Raw genomic sequence first — 20,487 nt, 5'->3', positions numbered from 1 at the left:
CTCCACTTCAAGCTATATTGCTATCTCGTATATGAAAACGAAGACTTAGTCTTTCAGATTTCATATAGATGATTTTGCTCTTTTTAGGTTAAAATTTATAACCAATCAACTAAACAAACAGGAATTTTTCGATTTATTGCGTTTGATTTCAAGTATGTTTTCATTTATACACAGTTCCATTAGATCCTGATATATAACTTCCGTAAATATTGTCAAATCCCATAATGAATAAGTTCTGCACTACTGATAAAAGTAGAGAATCTGCTGTGGCTCAGTGGTAATAGAGCGCTTTCCTCTGATGCATGAGGTCTCTGGTTTGATCCCAACCCGCGTCATATGGTGAACATAGACCATGTGCATGTGTTTTCTCAGTATTCTGCCGTTTCCTGCCACTTTCTACATTCCATCATTTCATTCATGACCGTCTTCGTCAACATCATCATCACCGTCTTCGTTGTCCTCGGTGAATAATCGTGTGTTGTTCAACTACAAATTCCATTTAATTTTTTGAAATAAGTACCAGAAGTTCTGCTTAGATATTCAATAACTGACTGTGGTGTTTTGTAACTACACGTGATAAACATCGAAATAAATTCTATAATGTAAGTTAGAAATATTTTTTACGTATCCATTTTATCTGAACACGATTTTTAACTCAATTTAAATGTATTTAACATGACGCATTTCTGCTTAACGTTGGTTTGATTAGAATTCTTTGGCTTCAATTTGTGAATTTAGGGAGAAATAACTTACTTATCACATATATTACTATTCCGTTCCCCACTCCTCCTTAGCTGTTTGCAGAAAGAAGAATATTCGAATGAATCACTACTGTATTTATCCAACTTTTTTGTGGGGGAGGGGGGTCGGGATTAGGTTCCCATTTCCTACACAAACACTTGGTGTATAAGATGTACGTTTCATCTCACAATGGAAGATTGTTAGTTTGTTTTACAATGTGATTATGCTACTTGTTCCTAGTAAAGGAATAAGGTCTAGGCGAAAGTAGATAACAGAATGAAAATCTAGGAAAACGAAGATAGTTGTTAGAGATTTTTTAAAAATAGTTTTCAGCATCGAAATTTACAAATACAGCTTAATATGTGATCCGAGCTATATGGCTATCGAATTGAGGTCGAAACGTTGTTCACGCATGCAGCAAGCACTAGTACTAACTACTCAAATAGAGCGGGAATCGAGTCAAAAAGAGGAGATGAAACCGGTTGTCTTTGATGTAGTAGGGGTAGACAGAAAGTAAGGAAGAAGATAGTAGTTTATAAATAATATAAGAAAGGAAAATTTTATATATCAAAACGTAAAGACTAGCGGGAAACTGCAACGTATGGAAGTAGCCATAAAGCCAAACTTATAGCATATTCGTAAGTACGTATATATATATATATATATATATATATATATATATATATATATATATATATATATATATATATAAAGTATGTATCTAGGTAGATAGCAAAGAAAGCGCTCTGGAAGAAACAATGATCCAAGTAGTAATACTTTTTTTCAAGTAGGGTACTCCCTCGTGGCTATATGGTCACCATACGCGCCCTCGGTGCTGAAGACTGAGTTCAATTCCCGGTGGAAGATAATGTGGTTCGGAGTTCACGTTAAACTGTAAACCCATATAGCCTCAGTGCTAAATGATATCAACCAACCGACTTTTCACAGTGTGCATAAATACAAAATTACAATAATTACCACCTTCCAATATGGCTGAGCGACCATATGAAGCAGAATTATGGTGGTATATCGAACAATACAAGTGCTTTTAACAAATATAATTGAAAAATGAGTATAGAATAATACCCGATGGCCAATAAATTAGGTAGACACCCCTGTATGGATTAAGTAAGATTCTAGTTTATGGATTTATTTACTTCTACTATTCCGGGCTTAAGTTATAAGTAAAAAGATATTAAGAACAAATAATAATAATAAAAAAACTAGGTCTACCTGTTTGATAATAAAATACAGTGAGCTGATCGGTACAAGACTGTATACCTACTTTTGGGCCACCGTATCTTTGAATCTTCCAATCGAAGCTGAGATTGTCAAAATTAAGTTCAGCGCTGAAAATTGTCTGAACCCATGGAAACTACTATCTGAATTCTAATAAATACCATCATTTCTTGTAACTGTGTAAATAATATCTGCAGGTTAAATTAGATCCGTGCATTTACTTTGAATGAGTTTGTTATTGAGCTGTATAGCTTTAATTATCAAGTTGCATAATTCTTTATGAGGATAGGGTTAATGGATAGGAAAGAGTTAATGTGCTAATCAAGGCATTCATCTTCTTGAACATCAATAGGTCTTTTTTATCTTTAACTGAACCAGACTGGATTTAATATCTTTGTTCCTGAAGAGTGTCTGGTTTTAATTATTTGCAAATAGTTTGTCAGTTTTGGAAAATTAATTTACGACACTTATCCATATTATATATTCTTTCATTATCAAAATTCTGGCTTAGAGATGTACCGGTAACGCTTTTTAAACTTACTTCTCGATAAGAACTATTTTATTATTATTTTATTTATTTATTTATTTATTTATTTATTTATTTATTTATTTCATTCGACTACGGGCTCTTAGCAGTGAATACGATAAAAGTGTGTTTTCAGAAGAGATGAAGCAGTGGCAGTTTTAGCAGGTAGGCCAGGTAAGCACGGGCCTACCCAAAAATTTTGAAAATATTGTATATATAAACGACAAAAGATACAATTAAGAGTACATATATTTTCCACTATTTATATTAATGGTAAATAACAAATAGCATCAATCACTTCAGTAAAAGTAATTTGCTACTGCCATTAACCAATCAAATGTGCATATGTATCCATAAGCGAGGGAGCGGGCCTACCCAAACCTAAAATTCTAAAGCCGCCCCTGATGCTGAAGTTTTGGTTATAGTATACTCATAGACTGTAAATATTTTTTTAAAAAACAGTTCAGTGTGTTAGATTTTATCAAAGGAAAGCATTCATCGTTTTCATAGCAACAACGAAACAATTTACGGTATTATTTGTTTCAGAATGGTTACCGCGTGTGGTCTAGTAACATCGCTTTCGATTTTGTTTTGAGAGGGAGACGAGACCCATCCACAATTTTATGAGTAGAACTTCACGTTTTCCATTAGCATATTAGTATACTATTGATTTAAATGTACTTATCCCCTGAAGCCTCAAATGACATCCCTGATGAACTATAGTTCCAAGTTTCATTCCAATGAAGAACAGAAATTTAGTAATTAAAAAAAAAAAATGATTTTACGTTTTACGATTATGTCATTTTGACCTAAGAAGACGATTGATTAATGTGAATGATTATAAAAGATTTGGTGAAATGCGAATGTGGGTCTAAACAGGAGAAACTCGAGCAAACCCACGAACACGATGTTACCCACCAAAAAGTAATATGACCTGGGATCTATTCAGGGATCTCTCACACCATAAGTAAACGCTCGAACGAAAGAGCCACCGTGTAATCAAGAGATGAGCCCATTTCGATTTTATGTGAGGTACCGTAACTTCGGAGCTACTAGAATCTACAGAAGCAGGTACTAGGGTTGCGCACGAGACAATAGAAACACATTTTTCGAGGCCAAACATGACTTACACGACGCATTTTCGAAACGAGATAGCCTCTTGTTCGTACCGTTAGCAGACACTGGTCTTGAAAGCCACGAATAATGGGTGTTGAAGATCATGTGCAACCACAAATTACCCCAGTAAAAACTCTGACCTATAACACTAGAGAGTTTACTAATATCACTACGAATAATTGTGTTCGTTATTTTCTTGTTACTTGAGCTAGTTGCATCTTATAAGAGCTCTTTATCCAATATTTTTCTTCCTATCCAGTAGGATATTGCTTTATGTCCCCTTGTCCTAAAGTATACACTTTTAAGTGTTTCCTCCTTTGTTAAGTGTTTTTGAAATGTTGAGTTGTATTATAGAGACTGGTTGCTCACAATAAACTTTCGCCTTCTTTAATCTGTCGATTTTTCATCTTCATTCACCGTAGACCCCATACTTTACTAATCTAAATTGAAAACAAGCAAGAAACTTAATCCGTGGCATCTTTCAATAAAGGATCAGATTTCACCAGGCAAGGGAGACATACACGTGCTAAATGCTCTCTCTAGGTCTGAAAACCATGGCATCAATTTGTAAAAGCAGACACACACACTGACATAGTAGCACTACATTGGATGGAGTGCGTGTGTACGGTATGCGTGTGCGCGAAAACCATTTTGTTGTTAGCACATGCATGGCGCGTGAAAGTACAATGGGTACAGAATATCCTACAGTAATTGCTAAAATGTAATCTCGTTGAGTACTTTTATTTGATAGATGCGTTATGTATCAGCTGAAGAATAGATTTAAAACATTATGAAAGATGTAATAAGGGATGCGAGCAAACGAAGTACATGATAAAAATTGAAAGAACTACTTTAGTTTCTGTGTGAATATGTATGTATGTAATTTTAAAACTTCTTTGACGCCTATCGTTCTTTACAAAGTTTTACACATGAATTTCATCTCAAGTACTCTCAGACTACATTAGTTAACTGGTTGTGTTGTATGACAGAATAGTATAGGTTGGGGGGAACCTTGTTAATAAATTTTTAATTCATGTTGGGTGTTGTATTTTATCTACTAATACATACAGTAAATTCTGAGGAAGATAGTTTTTAGTGCGAACGGTCCCGGGTTCTGTCCCCGGTAGGGAACTCGGTCAAATATGTGTAAGAGCTTTTTCAGACCAGCCATCCTGAGTGAGGTTTTCCTTGCGAACGGTCCCGGGTTCTGTCCCCGGTAGGGAACTCGGTCAAATATGTGTAAGAGCTTTTTCAGACCAGCCATCCTGAGTGAGGTTTTCCTGGATTTTCCTCATTCACACTGGGCAAATATTGGGATGGTATCTAATGTATTTATATATATTCCATGCTGCTTCTTTCCTTTCCTTTCTTCGGATAGTGTGATCGCCGAGGGACGTCATTCCTCATACGTGACGAGCTAATGTGGCAATAGATGCCGAAAGCTTAGAAATCTAATTCCTAAATCCTAAATTCCTGAGCATGATAACTTACAGTTATGATGCTGATATTACGTAGAAAGGTTGTAAAGGGTGTTTCTAATTAGTCAACGGAATAATAATAATTGTTATTATTATCAAAGATACGCTCGCCCTCCATTCCACTAACTGATCCGATACCAGTAACTTTCTCGCTCCAATTTCTTAAATTAAATCATATCATGCTGCAGTATTAATGAACTATTTATTTAGAAAATAGGAACAAAATCACCTAGGTCGTTTTTGACTAAACTTTAAGGAAAGAAAATTCACTCACAAAAGTAAATTACCTCGTGTATTTTCAAGGAGAAATAACTTATGCTGATTGTAAGCTCGTTAATGAAATACTTATTTAGGAATTATAAGCAAAATCGTCTAAGTCGTTTTCGAGAAAACCATCCGGGAAGATTTGATTTGATTTTTAGCATCCCTTTCAACAGCAAGGCTATATAATTTCAGGTGGACCTACACCTTAAAGTGGGATCCAAACCACATGAGCTCCCGTCGGAAATTAATCCGGAAAGAACTTACCCCTTAGAGCAATCTACTCCTGGATTTTTTCAGAAACAAATATTTATAGTATATTATAAGTTATGGTCTGTGTTATGGAAGTGTCCGTTATTGAGAAGTGTCCCTTAAAGGAGTTTTACTGTATATGTTATTTTTTAATATAGAGCTACATACAATACAGGTTTTTAAATATGCAATACACACAACGATACTTTGAACATTCTATACTCAAAAATCGTTATGGTGAGACTTCGTTCCGGGAGATTTTGGACGCGAGATTTTGGCTAGGCGTGATTTGGAGAGGTGCGACTTTGGCCAGAAAAGATTGTGGTTCGAAAGGCTCTGGCTGCGAGTTTGGACCAGCAAGGTCTTATACCCAAACCATTTCAAAATATCATAAATATAAACTTGACATAGACTGTATTTATTATTGCAAACCAAAGACACTACAGTATCACATGTCCAAATTTTGGAGGTCCTATATCATTAATAACTCAACTAAGGCGACTATGGTAATGAACACCCAAAGTATTTTAGTGTCGCATACTATGATATGTAACATTACAAATGAATAACGTCAAAATTACAAAGAATTGAAAATTTGACTTTCTGAGAAGGTTTTATTTTGAAAAGATGCTTATATAAGTATCATATTCAATCAAGTAGCTGATTTTCAATAGATATAAAGATCATAATGCCATTTAGAGCAATTTGATATTTCTAAACGTTTCAGAGATATGGAAAACATTTGAATTTGTATCTAGAAAATAAGTGTGTCCATAAATTATCTTTGCAATTTTATACTTTAATAACTTTAAAACTACTTGGGGTCCCGGGTTCGATCCCAGCCCCCGCCATGTGAACTTTGTGGTGGACAAACACCGAGCTCGTGGGTTTTCTCGGGGTACTCCCGTTTCCTCCCACTTTCTTCATTCCACCATTTCACTCATCTCTCATTATCACCGTCTCCTTTAGCCTAATCGGCATAACCGTGGGACGTTAAACTCAAAGATTTCATTTCATTTCATTTCAACTTTAAAACTACACTAGATAATAACAAGTGGTTTTCAACATGTGACAAGACAATAACTCATATAATTTTATTTCCTCATATTCATCATATATGTCAATCTGTGCATCCGTAGTGGCACGAACAACATCCAGTCAGTATTTAATTTCTCATCATGCATAATCCAGTAACTTCATGGTGATTTGTTCAAATGCATTGTGAATGCTGTATTCAAGTCCTGTAGTCTGTAACCTAGGTTCAATACACCCGATCCTTTACAAAATCCTATAAGAAGAAGTCTAGTGGTGTTAGATCAGGTGTGGAGTGATCCTGGCGGCACCGAACTGGATCATCTCGTCCAATCCACATATCCGAAAAGTTTCCATCTAGAATTGACGGACATTTAGGCACCGGAGAGGTGGTGCCTCATCGTTCGTTTTCCAATTGTAGCACAGCAAACTCTCCTAACATGTCGAGGTAAACATCACTGTTAACGGTAGACTTGCTGAAAAACGAATGGACCAATTATATAATTGTGGATAAGTCCGCATCAGGGGCGGATCCAGAAGAAAACATTTTCTTATTTTTTATATATAAATAAAACCCATCCCAAAGTTTGGAGCCCTTAAAAGTAGCAGTATGACAACCCACCGCCCCCCCCAGAAGTCGGTCCTGGATCCGCCCCTGGTCCGCATCACGTATTGATCTTGGAACTGCCACTTTTCATTTTACGTGTAACATGAGGACGCTCTGATCTAATTATGACGATTCAGTTTACCGGATACATGAAAAGGGCTCATTGAAGAAGCAAATCATCCCCCCAAAAATCATGTTTGTGTCAATCTTGGCTAGCATATTTACTGTAAACTGTTCGCTATGAGATTCGTTCGTAGTCTAGTGCATGAAGCAGCTGTACCTTGTAGGCATAAAAACGTAACATTTTTTATACAACATTTTGTATATTCTTGATCGTGGCATTTCCAAATCTCTGGCAGCCGTACACATTGATTTTGTGGGACTCCTTGCAAGTGCCTTTCGTACCTTGTTCACTTTGGCGCTCAAACAGATAGGCGATTTGCTCCTGTTTATGGAGAACACTACTTGTTTCCATGAATGACGTACACCAATCCCAAATAGTTTTTCGGAACTGTGTTCCCTTTAATAGTGTGTCCAAAGGTTTCGTTGGACTTGGGTATCGTACTTCGCCTCTGTGAACCAGGCTACGCTGATCTTTCTCCTTTGGCTTCCACATTTTTCATCAAATTTGTGTTGAAAAGTGCTTGTTATATAGTATAGTTTTAAAGTTATTGTAAAGGTAATTCAAAGACAACCGATACTATTGTAATATTTTCTTAGGTAGAGTAACATATACGGGATTTATATTTTTGGGCCTTTCTCTTTTATTAAATCTCTTCTTTACAACTAAATCTATTGATGTAGTTATGTTCTTTTCTATAGATCTCCCGCCTATCCCGAGCAGTAAGACAGAAGTGTGGAAAGCGTTCGTGTAGGAAAATTCTGGATTCAGACAGTCCTTGAAATTTGAGAATGGGTTAACTCTTCGATCCAAGCATTGTACAAGAGCAAGGGGGGGGGGGGTGTTGATAGGATATTCCGACTCAAGCAGTCAGAATAGGATTCTTCCAACTCAGGTAGTTAGTGAGAAAGGTGAGGTAGATTTGATACGAAATTCTAACTCAAGCCTTCGGAATAGGATTCTCCCAATCCAAGCAGTTGATAAGAAATGTGTTGGAATTTCTCAGAGTTTAGCAGTTAAAATAGAAATGGTCAGTTCCAAGCAATTCTCGAGGTGTTTGGTGTACCCTTTTCTACTCTGGATATTCGGGGATCTTCATTGTTAATCGGTGCTGCTGTCGTTGATATATCCTTACTTCGCGATCATGTTATGGATTATGGATACTTGAGGTGTCTTCCGCTACTGTTTATAACTAACACATGGTCAGGATATTACATTATTATATTAGTAAGTAACATCTATTAAAGGAAACATAAAAAAGATTTCAAATAGCGAACATTATATGTGTATGAATTTCATTTCAAAGTTTGAGATTACGGTAGACTTCCAAACTATGTTAATTCAATACTCAAGCTTGAAGTAGTACTTCTATAACTACTAATTGCAATAGAGAAATAAAATCAAAGATAGATTCTGTTTCTCGGACGCTGAATCCATATCAAAAAGCTATTATTCGCTATTTTTAGTGTCTTTGCTCATTGGAGCTTAATTTTAAAACTGGAAGTGATAACTGATTTCTGTCACTTCTGATTGCAAATATAGAATAAAATCAAAGATGGTAATGAATCCACATCCTTTTTCGTATTGAACATAAGGATTCAGTACTAAATTCCAACTACTTCTGGTATTGGTAGAGTATAGCGGATAGTGATGGCATGTTCTCTTGAGACGCTGAATCGATTGTTGAAATCCACTTGTCACTATCTATTAACATTTTAGTTCGATGATGATCAACATTAAAACCGGAAATGGTTGATTTCTATCATTTCCGATTTCAATAGAGGGTTATTGAAAGATTTGGGACCTTTCTTGGGATGGTGAATCGATTGCAAAAAAAAAAAAAAAATCTTAATATATCTTACCGTTTTTGCTCTTGCAAATTGCAAATTGAAATTGGAACCGGAAGTGTACTAGTAAATTTCAATTACTTCAGGTTTTGGAAGAGCGTTGTGCATGGTGACGATATGTTTCCTTGCGATGCTGAATCGATTGTTGAAATCGAAAATTGCTTATTTAAACCACTTCGAGTTTAAGTAACAGGTTAACGGAGGATATGGAACCTATTCTTGGGACGCTAAATCGCTTTCAAAAGTCTCTTCTTGATATCTCTTACCGTTTGTGCTCTGATACCTATCGACAGACGAACGGACGAACATAGCCGTTCTACAGGACTTCCAACACTTATGCATAGCATAGTTTGGAAGTTTACTAATAATATATTTTTTTGTACCTCAGTGATGTCGCTTTCATTTATTTATGTGTCAGCTTTTATATGCTACGGCCCGTGCGCAGGGAAATAGTGCTCATGCGTACTATAGTGACCACAACGACTTGTGAAGTCTGGGGTCTACAGCAATCATAGCATTGTTTTACCTTACGTGTTCGAAGTTCACGTTTGCTTCAAGAAGCCTTCGTATGTTTCGTGAAGCTTCCTTCCGAACGCACACTTGAGAAAACGTGAAACAGCAGAAGTCCACCAACAATGTTGTGAAAGTTTGAAGACATGGGGAAGAAGCGACAAAAGAACTGTACTTAAAGAACTATAACACGAACGGTAACAATCATTTGACTTAAGTGGTGACAATAATGATAGCAAAATTATAAAACAACGACAACAAAGAAAAGTAAGCAAAACGAAACTTAACCTCAATCTGATAGCACTACCCGCAGGAGATGTTCTTCGTATAGCGCGAGAAACATTAACACAATTTCATGAGTGGGTTGACGACTGGAACCACGCTTATGTTCTATTGGGTGGTGAAATTGACAGGTGTGGACCAAGCTTCACGATTCCTTGCGACCACTATAAGTATACGGCCTACTTCCATGACAAATTTGTTCAAATTCGGATGGATCCTGTGATTGACGTTAAAAAAAGAAAAAATCAAATTAACTATGAAAATAGACCATCTACAGGCTCAATGATATTTTCCCGTAGAGCCAGCTTTCATATCTAATTATCTAGATACATCATAATGGTCAATACGTTTAGCATAAGATGAATTCGGTGACCAATCACGTCACCAATCAAAAACTTTGATGAACCCGGCAAGGCAACTTCTCAAGGTTATATGGTTGGCGTATTCGCCTTTAGTGCGAGAGACCGACATTCGATTTTCAGTAGGAGCTCATGTATTTCAGATCCTGCGTTAAGTTGCATGTCCACGACTTAGCCTACATAACCTCGCTCCTGAAAGCGCCACAAAATTTGAATGAAACCAATTGACTTACCAAGGATAGGATTCAATTGCGAGATTCTGACTCTCTGACTTTCTTAGATTATAAAATGAATTACTATTAAATAATATGATTCAGGAGTCTTTGTGATTTAAAAAGTTATAGTAGCCGGATATACCAGTGGTATTTAACATTTTTTGCGTACCCTTAACGATATTTTCTATCCATGCGTGGACATCCCTAGATTTATGCTATCCTCAATTCGTTATAAATATATCAATATTAATTTAATAGCCTCGTTTATTTTTAAAGACGAGAATAATACTATAAATTTAATAGCAATATATTATAGTTATGATGCGATAAATTTTAGACTATGAACTCAAATGTTTCTGACCTTTTAGCTAAAGCTTACTTTCTGCTCACCAGCTTTTCGATTCGTAGCTATTCTTCATTAGAGCAAATATCAGTGGTGATGATTTCTGCCAGAAATGGTTTTCATTATAATTCAGAAAACATATATACTTTATGCTTACTTTAAATTTTATACAACCCCTTGGAAATCATCCCCAGTTAGGATAAGATCGGGATATACTGTATTTCTAAGTGGAAGTTAAGGAGTACGCTAAAGAGAAAAAAGCTACACGTTTACCAAACGTTATGTTAGCTGCACTCATAGCGTTTGCAAGTTCACCCTAGAAAATGGGATAGCTTAGCTATTAATTCACTTATAATCCCATAAGAGAAAATTTATGTTAGTATTGTAATATGACAGAAATTAATCGGTAAAAGGGAAAAGATATTTAATTATCTATTAGTTCAATGCTTTTTAAATTATTCATATTTTTAAATTCAAATAAAAATCAATTCCCAGACTCATGCTGTCGGTCATTCACAGATCTTCAGATCTATTAAGGAAGTCATGTAGCAACGTTAAAATTATGTGCAGACAGAACATTTCTTGTTATCTTCGCTTTTATTTCCTTTAATTTCACACGTTCTCCCTATTATTACGTTCTCTTTACTTACACGTCACTGCACTTGAAGGCCTGCCTGAACGAGGTTCATCTTCAGTCTCACGATTACCAGTTTTAAAACGCCTCACCCACTTCGCTACTGTTGTATATCCAGGAGCGTGTTCCCCCAAAGTATACTGCAAAGTTTTATGAATTTCCATAGAGCATTTGTCTTGAAGCACAAAAATCTTGATAACACTGCGAAGCTCATTCTTCTCGAATTTCCTTAGATCCTCCGCCATATCTTCTTACAGAATCTGTAACAAAGGATTGATTGGTTGATTGATTGGTTTTTGAGATTAACGTCCCTTTCAGCAGCGAGGCTATATGAGACGTGGACTTACTAATTAACGTGGAATCCGAACTACATGAGCTACCGCCGGGAATCGAACCCGGTTCTCCCACGGTAAAGACGCGTACGTGTAATAAAGGAAATAACAATGATATTATATATATATATATATATATATATATATATATATATATATATATATATATATATATATATATATATATGTGTGTGTGTGTGTGTGTGTATGTGTGTACAAAATATAACAAAGCAAGTACTCCGAGGTGGCTCAGTGGTAAAGCGCTCACCTCTAGCGTATGAGGTCCTTGGTCCGATCCCAGCTCGCGCCAATGAGCTTTGTGGTGGACAAAACCCGTGTGCGTGGGTTTCAGGGTTCTCCCGTTTCTTTCCACTTTCATCATTCCACCATTTCAATCATTTCTCATCATCGCCGTCTCCTTTAGCCTATCCGGCATGACTGTGGGACGTAAAACTACAAGATTTCATTTCAAAGCAGGTACCGACAACGAACTGAATATCAAAGTATATAAATGACCCTGGGGAAACATACGTACAAATTCATACGAAACACGTGCCGGACGTTTGGATTCCAAAGCAACTTGTATTCCGGACGAAAAATTGCTCGAAATATTCCTTCGTATTACAAGTTGTTCGAACTATAATATGTTCGAATTCCAAGGGCAATACTGTAATCAGTACGTTTTCTTACTAATATTTAATTAATTGATACATTTTTAGCTGTTTCATCGTGCATGTTCTTAGCAGTATTGTATATTATTATTATTATTATTATTATTATTATTATTATTATTATTATTATTATTATTATTATTATTATTATTATTGTTATTATTGGCATACAATATGCGAGCGCAAGAAGGGTCCATAAAACCGGAACATCAGGACGGGCACCTGTCAATGAAAAATAGTGAAGTCCCGATCAGTTACGGTTGAGAAACCAACACTTAAAGCGGTGAAATTATGCCCAGATTCATATGCAAATGAATATGCTTTTAAATAAATAAAAAAAAAAATGCAAGCAAAGGTGAAGGGGACTTGAAGATCATGATACATATGGCAGCTCAGTAGTGTGGTCCACCAGAAGAGATAGGCGACATCTGCGTCACAATAGCAACAATTGAGGGCAAAGTCCTTGGATAGGAGTGAGGTTTTGCACATTGTTACGTCACAACGTACCACCACAACAGAACGACCAGGAAACTTCAATATGACCATCTGCTCATTAACATCAACAGCTCTAGAATCTCATTCCCCCTAGCTAAATTCATAGTATCCAACTTGAAGAAGAATAACCAACATTTTAAAGTATTTTCCCATTCATTATTTAACTTACTGGTACTTCTGCACTTCTACGATTATATCAATTGTAAAAGTGTATTAACAGGTTCACTCTGACGATTGTATCGAAAAAAGCTTACATAATTCTGTGCTCTGTGGTTTGTAATTTTGAAATTAGAAATAAATTTCTAGTTTAACGCGGGGGCCACGGTGGCTCAGTGGCAGAGCGCTTACCTCTGGTGCGTGGGGTTCCTAGTTCGATCCTCGGACAAATAAGTTTGTGGTGCACAACATCGTGTCCGTGGGTTTTTTCAGGGTACTCCCGTTTCCTCCCATTCTACCAATTCTTCCATCATCATTCACTTGCTTTATTCATCGTCTCCCTTAGCCTAACAAGCACAATCGTGGGACGTTAAACTGAAAGATTTCATTTCATTTTTTTCTAGTTTAACGTCCAACGAGTATTCACCAATGCTAACAGAGATGATGATGATGAGAATGAATGAAATGGTGAAATGAAGAAATTGAAAACAAACGGGAGAACTAGAGAAAACTCACGCATACGTTATTTGTCCATCACAAGCCCACTTGGCACTAGCTGGGATCCATCCCATGCATCTAAAGCTTGTAATTTTGACTAATCTTCTTCTGATTTTTATTACTACTACTACTACTACTACTACTACTACTATTATTATTATTATTATTATTATTATTATTATTATTATTATTATTATTATTATTATTATTATTATTATTATTATTATTAACAGTGTGTTATTCTTACCGGTTGTTTCAGTTACAGTATGTTTCTATTTAATCAGTTGTTGTTAGCAACTTAGTTCAGTATTCAATTAAAAGAGAAATTAACAAATAAACTATACTCTTGTTGAAAAAACTAAAAACTTTTTTTTCCTTTCTTTTAACACCCTCTGACCTGTACCTATTGATAAGCGTATTATATTTTTACACATGAGTTTCGAAGGGACCAAAACGGTTCTCTGCAACAATAACTAACTTGAATGGAGTTTAATATAACTTTTCAACACTGAAGTTTTATAAGAAGATCCATACCACTCTCGGGTTTAGTATACGAACCACATTAACTGCACCGAAAGTCGAACCAAGACCGCGGGTTTAGACATCACTCTCGCTAGCTACTCTGCTACGAATCAGCACAATTCTTCCTATGGTTATGGCATAAATCTTCTGTGAGAAAATTATTTTTTTTCTCTTCTCTTCCTTTATTAAATATAACTATTTATAGTCTCCAAAACCAATTATTCGAAATTGAGTTATTTTCTAGCTAACCAAAATATTCCAAGTGGTTGGCGAGAAGATGGCTTTGAATAACATTTGGTTATGCATTTCTTGGTCATCCACAAATAGAGAAAAGAATCATAAATCATATCGCTAGTTAAAAGTACAGTAGTCTTTAATTATCCTAAACGTAATTTCCAAAATAGTTTCTTCATAATTTCACACGCGATAACATTCCTTTCTTCCTTATTAGTTTTGGAATTCTACCTTCTTAATATTCTTTCGATCTAAGATTGTGACAGACAGTTATTTTAACTATGATTAAATTAACATTTACGATAATGGCTTCTCTTATTTGATTGTTTTTCTTGAAAGGAAGATTCTAATTTACTTACCTACCGTAGCTAGTGGAACCACAAGCTAGCAGTAGAAGTGGTGGCAGTGACCACAATTTATCTCACTTTTGATTAAAAAATATCCATGAAACCTAAAAATAAGTATAAGGTAGACATAAGATTAATTAAGGTCAAACACACATGAGCTTTGGGTGATTGTAACTTTCATGACCAGATATTCACTTGTAAACATCAACTACTATTCCTTTGTTATCGTATTAGGCACTTTCTATAGTACGAAGAAACTAGATACTCAGTACTTAACAAATGTGTTCAGCGGGATAATAATATGAAATGAATTTTAATACGCCACTGCGATAATTTTATCTTTTCACTTCTATGTCTGATTCTCGCTCATTAGCAAACTATTTTTATGGACTTTTCCAAGATGAATAAGTAGATATTACCTATAGTGTGGTTAATTATACTTTGTTTGTGTTAATGCAACTAAATCGTTCTAGTCACTTTGGATTTGTTTGGTGTTTTGTAATTTCGCACCTCTTTTCAGCAGCGTGGATTTGTGGTGACGTTAATCCAAGCTCCCACCTAGGCTCAAACTTGGATTTTCTCTTACCGAAACCAATAAAGTAACTACCGAATACCTTTGTTCGAAACAAAACTAAATTTTTTATGTTGATTAACATCATACTCTTATTTTAGAAAGTAAAATTTCACTTCTTTTTTGACAGGTAATATGAAGGCCCAGTGACTGTATATGGAGATAAAAATGGGCTTCATCACACTTTCTTGGCTTTGGCACTCTTGGAGGTGACGAATAAGCACCACCACACTTCTGGCTACTTCACTTCCCTCAAGTTGCTCCAGCTCCCCATTTCGAAGAGACTGGATGAATCTAAGAGCTCTATTTGAACGATGGTAAAACGAAGAAACTTTCCCGCCCTCACTGAGGATCAAAACCGAGTCGTCAAGTTGGCAGGAAGACGTCTTAACGCTACCACGTCTCTCTTATTTTAGGAAATGCAGAAATAATAAACTAAGGGACCATCTTTAAAATCCTCACATTTAAAATTTGATTTTGGACCAGATGGTAACTACAATAGTTTCTGCTCATAAGGACGAATAGACAAATAGACATATTCCTTCAGTTCTTTGATGAAAATACGTAAGTCCGTTGGAATTTCTAATTCGAGTAGTTTTGTCGTTACAAGACAGTCTTTTAATCCGATAGAAGGCCGAAAGTATAAAAGAAATATCCACTAGTACGTGCGCTTGTTAAAACTATTTTTTTATATCAATGTTGGTTAGAAACACTGAATATGCAGAAAACTCCCTTTTCTTGACAGTAACTGCAAAATGATAGGCTGCAGTTTATCTCCTCACTTTAACATTTTTTTTTATTTTCTCTCGATCTTTTTATTATTATTATTGATATAGGAGTGAGGTAGCAGGCTATAATCTATAATAGCTCTTCAGAACAAGGACATGGAATACATGGTGCGTAACCCTTAGATTCTCTCTCTCTTTTTTTAACATTCTCCCTCTTAGCGTTCTTTTGTGTGCGCTCCCCTTTTTTAAATGGTTTTTTGTTCTTTCTTTTTTTTATATGGTGGATTGATTTCAAGTGTTCAACTTGAGAGGTGACATTGTAGAGTGGCTTTTAAGTCCAACAAGAGCTTACATAGTTGTTCGACATTGGATTACCTCAAGCATCACACCAACACAATAGAGCGCACTTCAGATGTTCAACAGAACGTGCACATGTTCATATAAACACGCCCTGCACTGTTTGTATTAATACATACACCATATGAAGTTCACGTAAATACGTATTACTTGCCCGTATGTGCAAATAAGCACATTTTCCACTAAAAAAAAATAATTATCGTGTTTAACACATAACGTCAGCACTAGAATGAAATACGTAGGTACAATAAATGAATAAAGTAGAAATCTCGTTTAATTTATATTATTTTTAAGCGTGTAGTACATCTTTAAAATATAATCTGCAGTTATTTCATAAAACAAAACTACTACGTGTATTCTACTGTATACCAAGTTTGTTGACTTGTAAGGTTGCCTACAAGACAAGACATTAGACTGTCTCGTCTTGAAAAGCGCAAGAGCTCTGTCTCGTCTCGTCTTGTGCAGAATTCTACTTACCAGAGACGTTACACTGGACTATCTGCAATATCCAACGGAAGTCCAGGTCTGCACTGGCTTCACAGAATCTCTGAGGTGCAAACGCACAGGTCTATCATTACAAAGTGTAAACCTATCTTAGATCTGTTGCAGACTTTCTAATTCATGAATTACAAGCTTACAACATATTTAATGTAAATTTATACTGCAAGTTATGAAGAAATGAAACAACATTTGTATTTTAGTTTGCCACGGTAATATCATTTAGGCTAAAGGAGACGGGTGATTAATGTAAGTGAACTGTTATGAAAGAATTTGTAAAATAAGGGAATGAGAGGAAACAGGAGTATCCTGAGAAGTCCATGAAGATTAGATAAATAATTAGCTGCTGAAGTTCATGAGCTGCTAATTCTTAATTAGTATAAGCTTTATTTATCTTATAAATAAATAAAGCTTAATAAATATATAAAGCGATGTAGGAATTTTGTACTCTTTACGATTAAGTTTTTGGATGTTGCAAAGTTCACGAGTCTAACACCGTTGTTATTACTTTCCTTATGCAGACTTTCGTTCCCTATAATCGGTTTGAAAATATCCTCTCGTCCTACCTTCACATTGAAATCCCCTAATAGAATTTTCATATGGTATCGCGGGAGTTGGTCAAATATCCGTTCTACTTCTTCGTAAAAACTGTCTTTTATATCATCGTCCTTATCTTCAGTTGGACCATGTACATTTAAAACAATATCACACCACCGTCCTTTAAGAGTAATAAAAGAAAGTCTGTCAGTAACAAATTCAACCCGTTTAATTGCTGGTAATGTACGTTTATGAACGAAAAACCCTGTTCCTAACTGGAGATTTTTATTTCCTTCCCCGTAAAAGAACGTAAAATTTCCGGAATTCACAGATCCATTTCCTTCCCACCTAACTTCCTGAACTTCTACTACATCCATCCTGTATTTCTCTAACTCACTCGTTACGGATTTTAACGCGCCTGCCCTATAAAGACTCCTAATTTCCATGTCCCAAATCTCATGTCCATTTTCTTTTGCTGAGGTCGTGCCAAGTTATCAGTCCTTGTGCGAGGTTTTTGTGAATATTTCTGAACAAGTGCTTTTTTTTTTTTTTTTTTTTTTTTTTTTACAGGATGAGGTTGTTAGCCCTACCCAAACCCCCAAGCTGGAGGACCACTCCTAGTCGGTTGTCCGTGACTGCTTATTCAGTATATTCGCAGCTAACCTCTATATCTAGAGACCTTCTCCTCGATCCGCAACCTGAGGACGCGCCATGCCGTGGTGACAGGAACCCATGTTACACGGAGAAGTTAATTTTCAGTGATTTTATTGTAGCTTTAGGGATGCTTGAACTTCTCAAACAGTCTTTCAAAATATTGTCAAGAACTGCAATTATTAGAGAGTAATTGAGTCATTTGAATTGTCTGTCTAATTATATCACTCAATTTTCAATATAAGGAGCTGCGGAGTCTTACTTCTGGTGTGTAGGGTCCCTCGTTCGATTCCAGCGAGCGTCAAATGGCATCTGTGATGAATACACATTGTATGCGTAGTTTTTTTTTTTTTTGTATTCTCCAGTTTCCTCGCAGTTTTTTTTAATTATATCATTTTATTCTCATTACCATCATCTCCTTAAGCCTATATGACATATAAGTGCGAGTAAAACTGAAATATTTCATTTTTCTTTTTCTACAAAACGTAATTTCATCAATAGTGCGCGACAAAATATATATTTATCGTTTCAACAAGTATTCATGTCTGTATATTGGATAACCATCATTAAACTTAACTCTAAATATCGATTTTCATAACACAACCAAACCCCTTTTCATTATTTGAATTATTTTCTTACCAGTTATATACAGGATGTCCAATATACAATGCAACCCGGAGTTTGGGTTAGTAGAACTTTTAAACCTGAAGGGATACACAAATAATGGTTATACCAAAATGAAGCTTTGTTTATGCATATATTTTTAAACTAGGAAGCAACGATCGAAGTACATGAGGAACCACACAGTGTTGCCAGATGTTACCGAAGGTGTAATTTTTTTTTTTTTGCAAAACATGTAAATTGACTCATAACGCATTTATGTATGGATGTTCTGTCATTAATTTTCAGTTTGCTTAGTTGGAGTAGGTTGTAAACTATGGAGCAGAAAAAAGAGTTTTTCATTTCCACCGAACTAATCCGAAGAGGCCTCTGTAAGAGGGAACTAGGGAAATCGTAGTTTTCATAAATTAACACTCTGAATTGGTAACATTGTTGATGTTTCAGTGCATCAAAAGGTGTGTTAGGATCTGTCTACATTATTCAATTCCTCGAAACATTGAAAAAGAAACCTTGAAATTATCATGATAAAACTTGTACTTACATGCACCCGGCAACACTGCTACTATCCCGAAACGAGTTCTCAGCTCTGCAGCGATGCTGGAAGTACTCCTGTTTTGATTCAGACACTGGTTCACATGTTTCACCAGGCTGGCAGCAACTTTACGAAGAGTGGAAGTGTTAATGTTCTCAATGGCACTTCGAATGTTCGTTTCCAAGTCTTGTATAGTTCAAGAATTTTTCTTGTATACCTCTTGTTTTACGTAGCGGCATAGAAATGAATAGCAGTGTTGCCGGGTGCATGTAAATAAAAGTTTTATCATGGTAATTTCAAAGTTTCTTTATCGTTGTTTTTAGGAATTACATAATGTAGACAGATTCTTAACACACCTTTTAATACACTGAAACATCAGCAATTTTGCCAATTTACAGTGTTAATTCATGAAAACCATGATTTCCCTAGTTCCCCCTTACAGAGGCCTCATCCGATTAGTTATCGGTGGAAATGAAAAATTCTTTTCCCTGCTCCATAGTTCCCACAGGCTGAAAATTAATGACAGAACATGAATACGTATGAATTATGAGTCAATTTAGATGTTTTGCAAAAAATTGATTTATACCTTCGATTACATCTGGCAACACTATGTGGTTCCTAATGTACTTCAATCGTTGCTTCCTACTTTAAAAATATATACATGAACAAAACTTCATTTTGGTATAACCATTATTTGTGTATCGCTTCATGTTCAAAAGTTCTACTATCCCAAACTCCGTGTTGCATTGTATATTGGACACCCTGTATCGAATCGAATAAAATGCACGAAAAACAGAAAAAGTGCATTTGCTACAGGCCACAGGGTAGTTGCACATCTATTCTCACTTTTCGTACATGCTTTTATTATTTTTTATGTCATATGGATGGTATTTCCGTTAATTTAATAGCTCACATGACATTAATACTATCTCCCGGGTGAATTCAACTATCGTAAGAGAGCAAAGGTCATTATATGGAAGCTATTTCTATCCCTAGTTCTTCGCTCTATTGTAAAGGTTTCACTCTGTTTCGTCAGACAACACACAGTGCCAAATGTCTCTGGTCTTACCATTACTGCGGCCTTCTCAGTAGGATTAGTCGTAACACTCTTTCATCTCTCGCAGCTCTGAAGGTAGGAATAATGTTAAATCAATGAAACTGGAAGCCCAGTTCA

Source organism: Thermobia domestica, chromosome 1, assembly GCF_964235325.1.
Source record: "Thermobia domestica chromosome 1, izTheDome1.hap1.1, whole genome shotgun sequence".
Taxonomy (NCBI): domain Eukaryota; kingdom Metazoa; phylum Arthropoda; class Insecta; order Zygentoma; family Lepismatidae; genus Thermobia; species Thermobia domestica.
The sequence above is the reverse complement of the archived record's forward strand: the minus strand, read 5'-3'. Positions refer to the sequence as shown.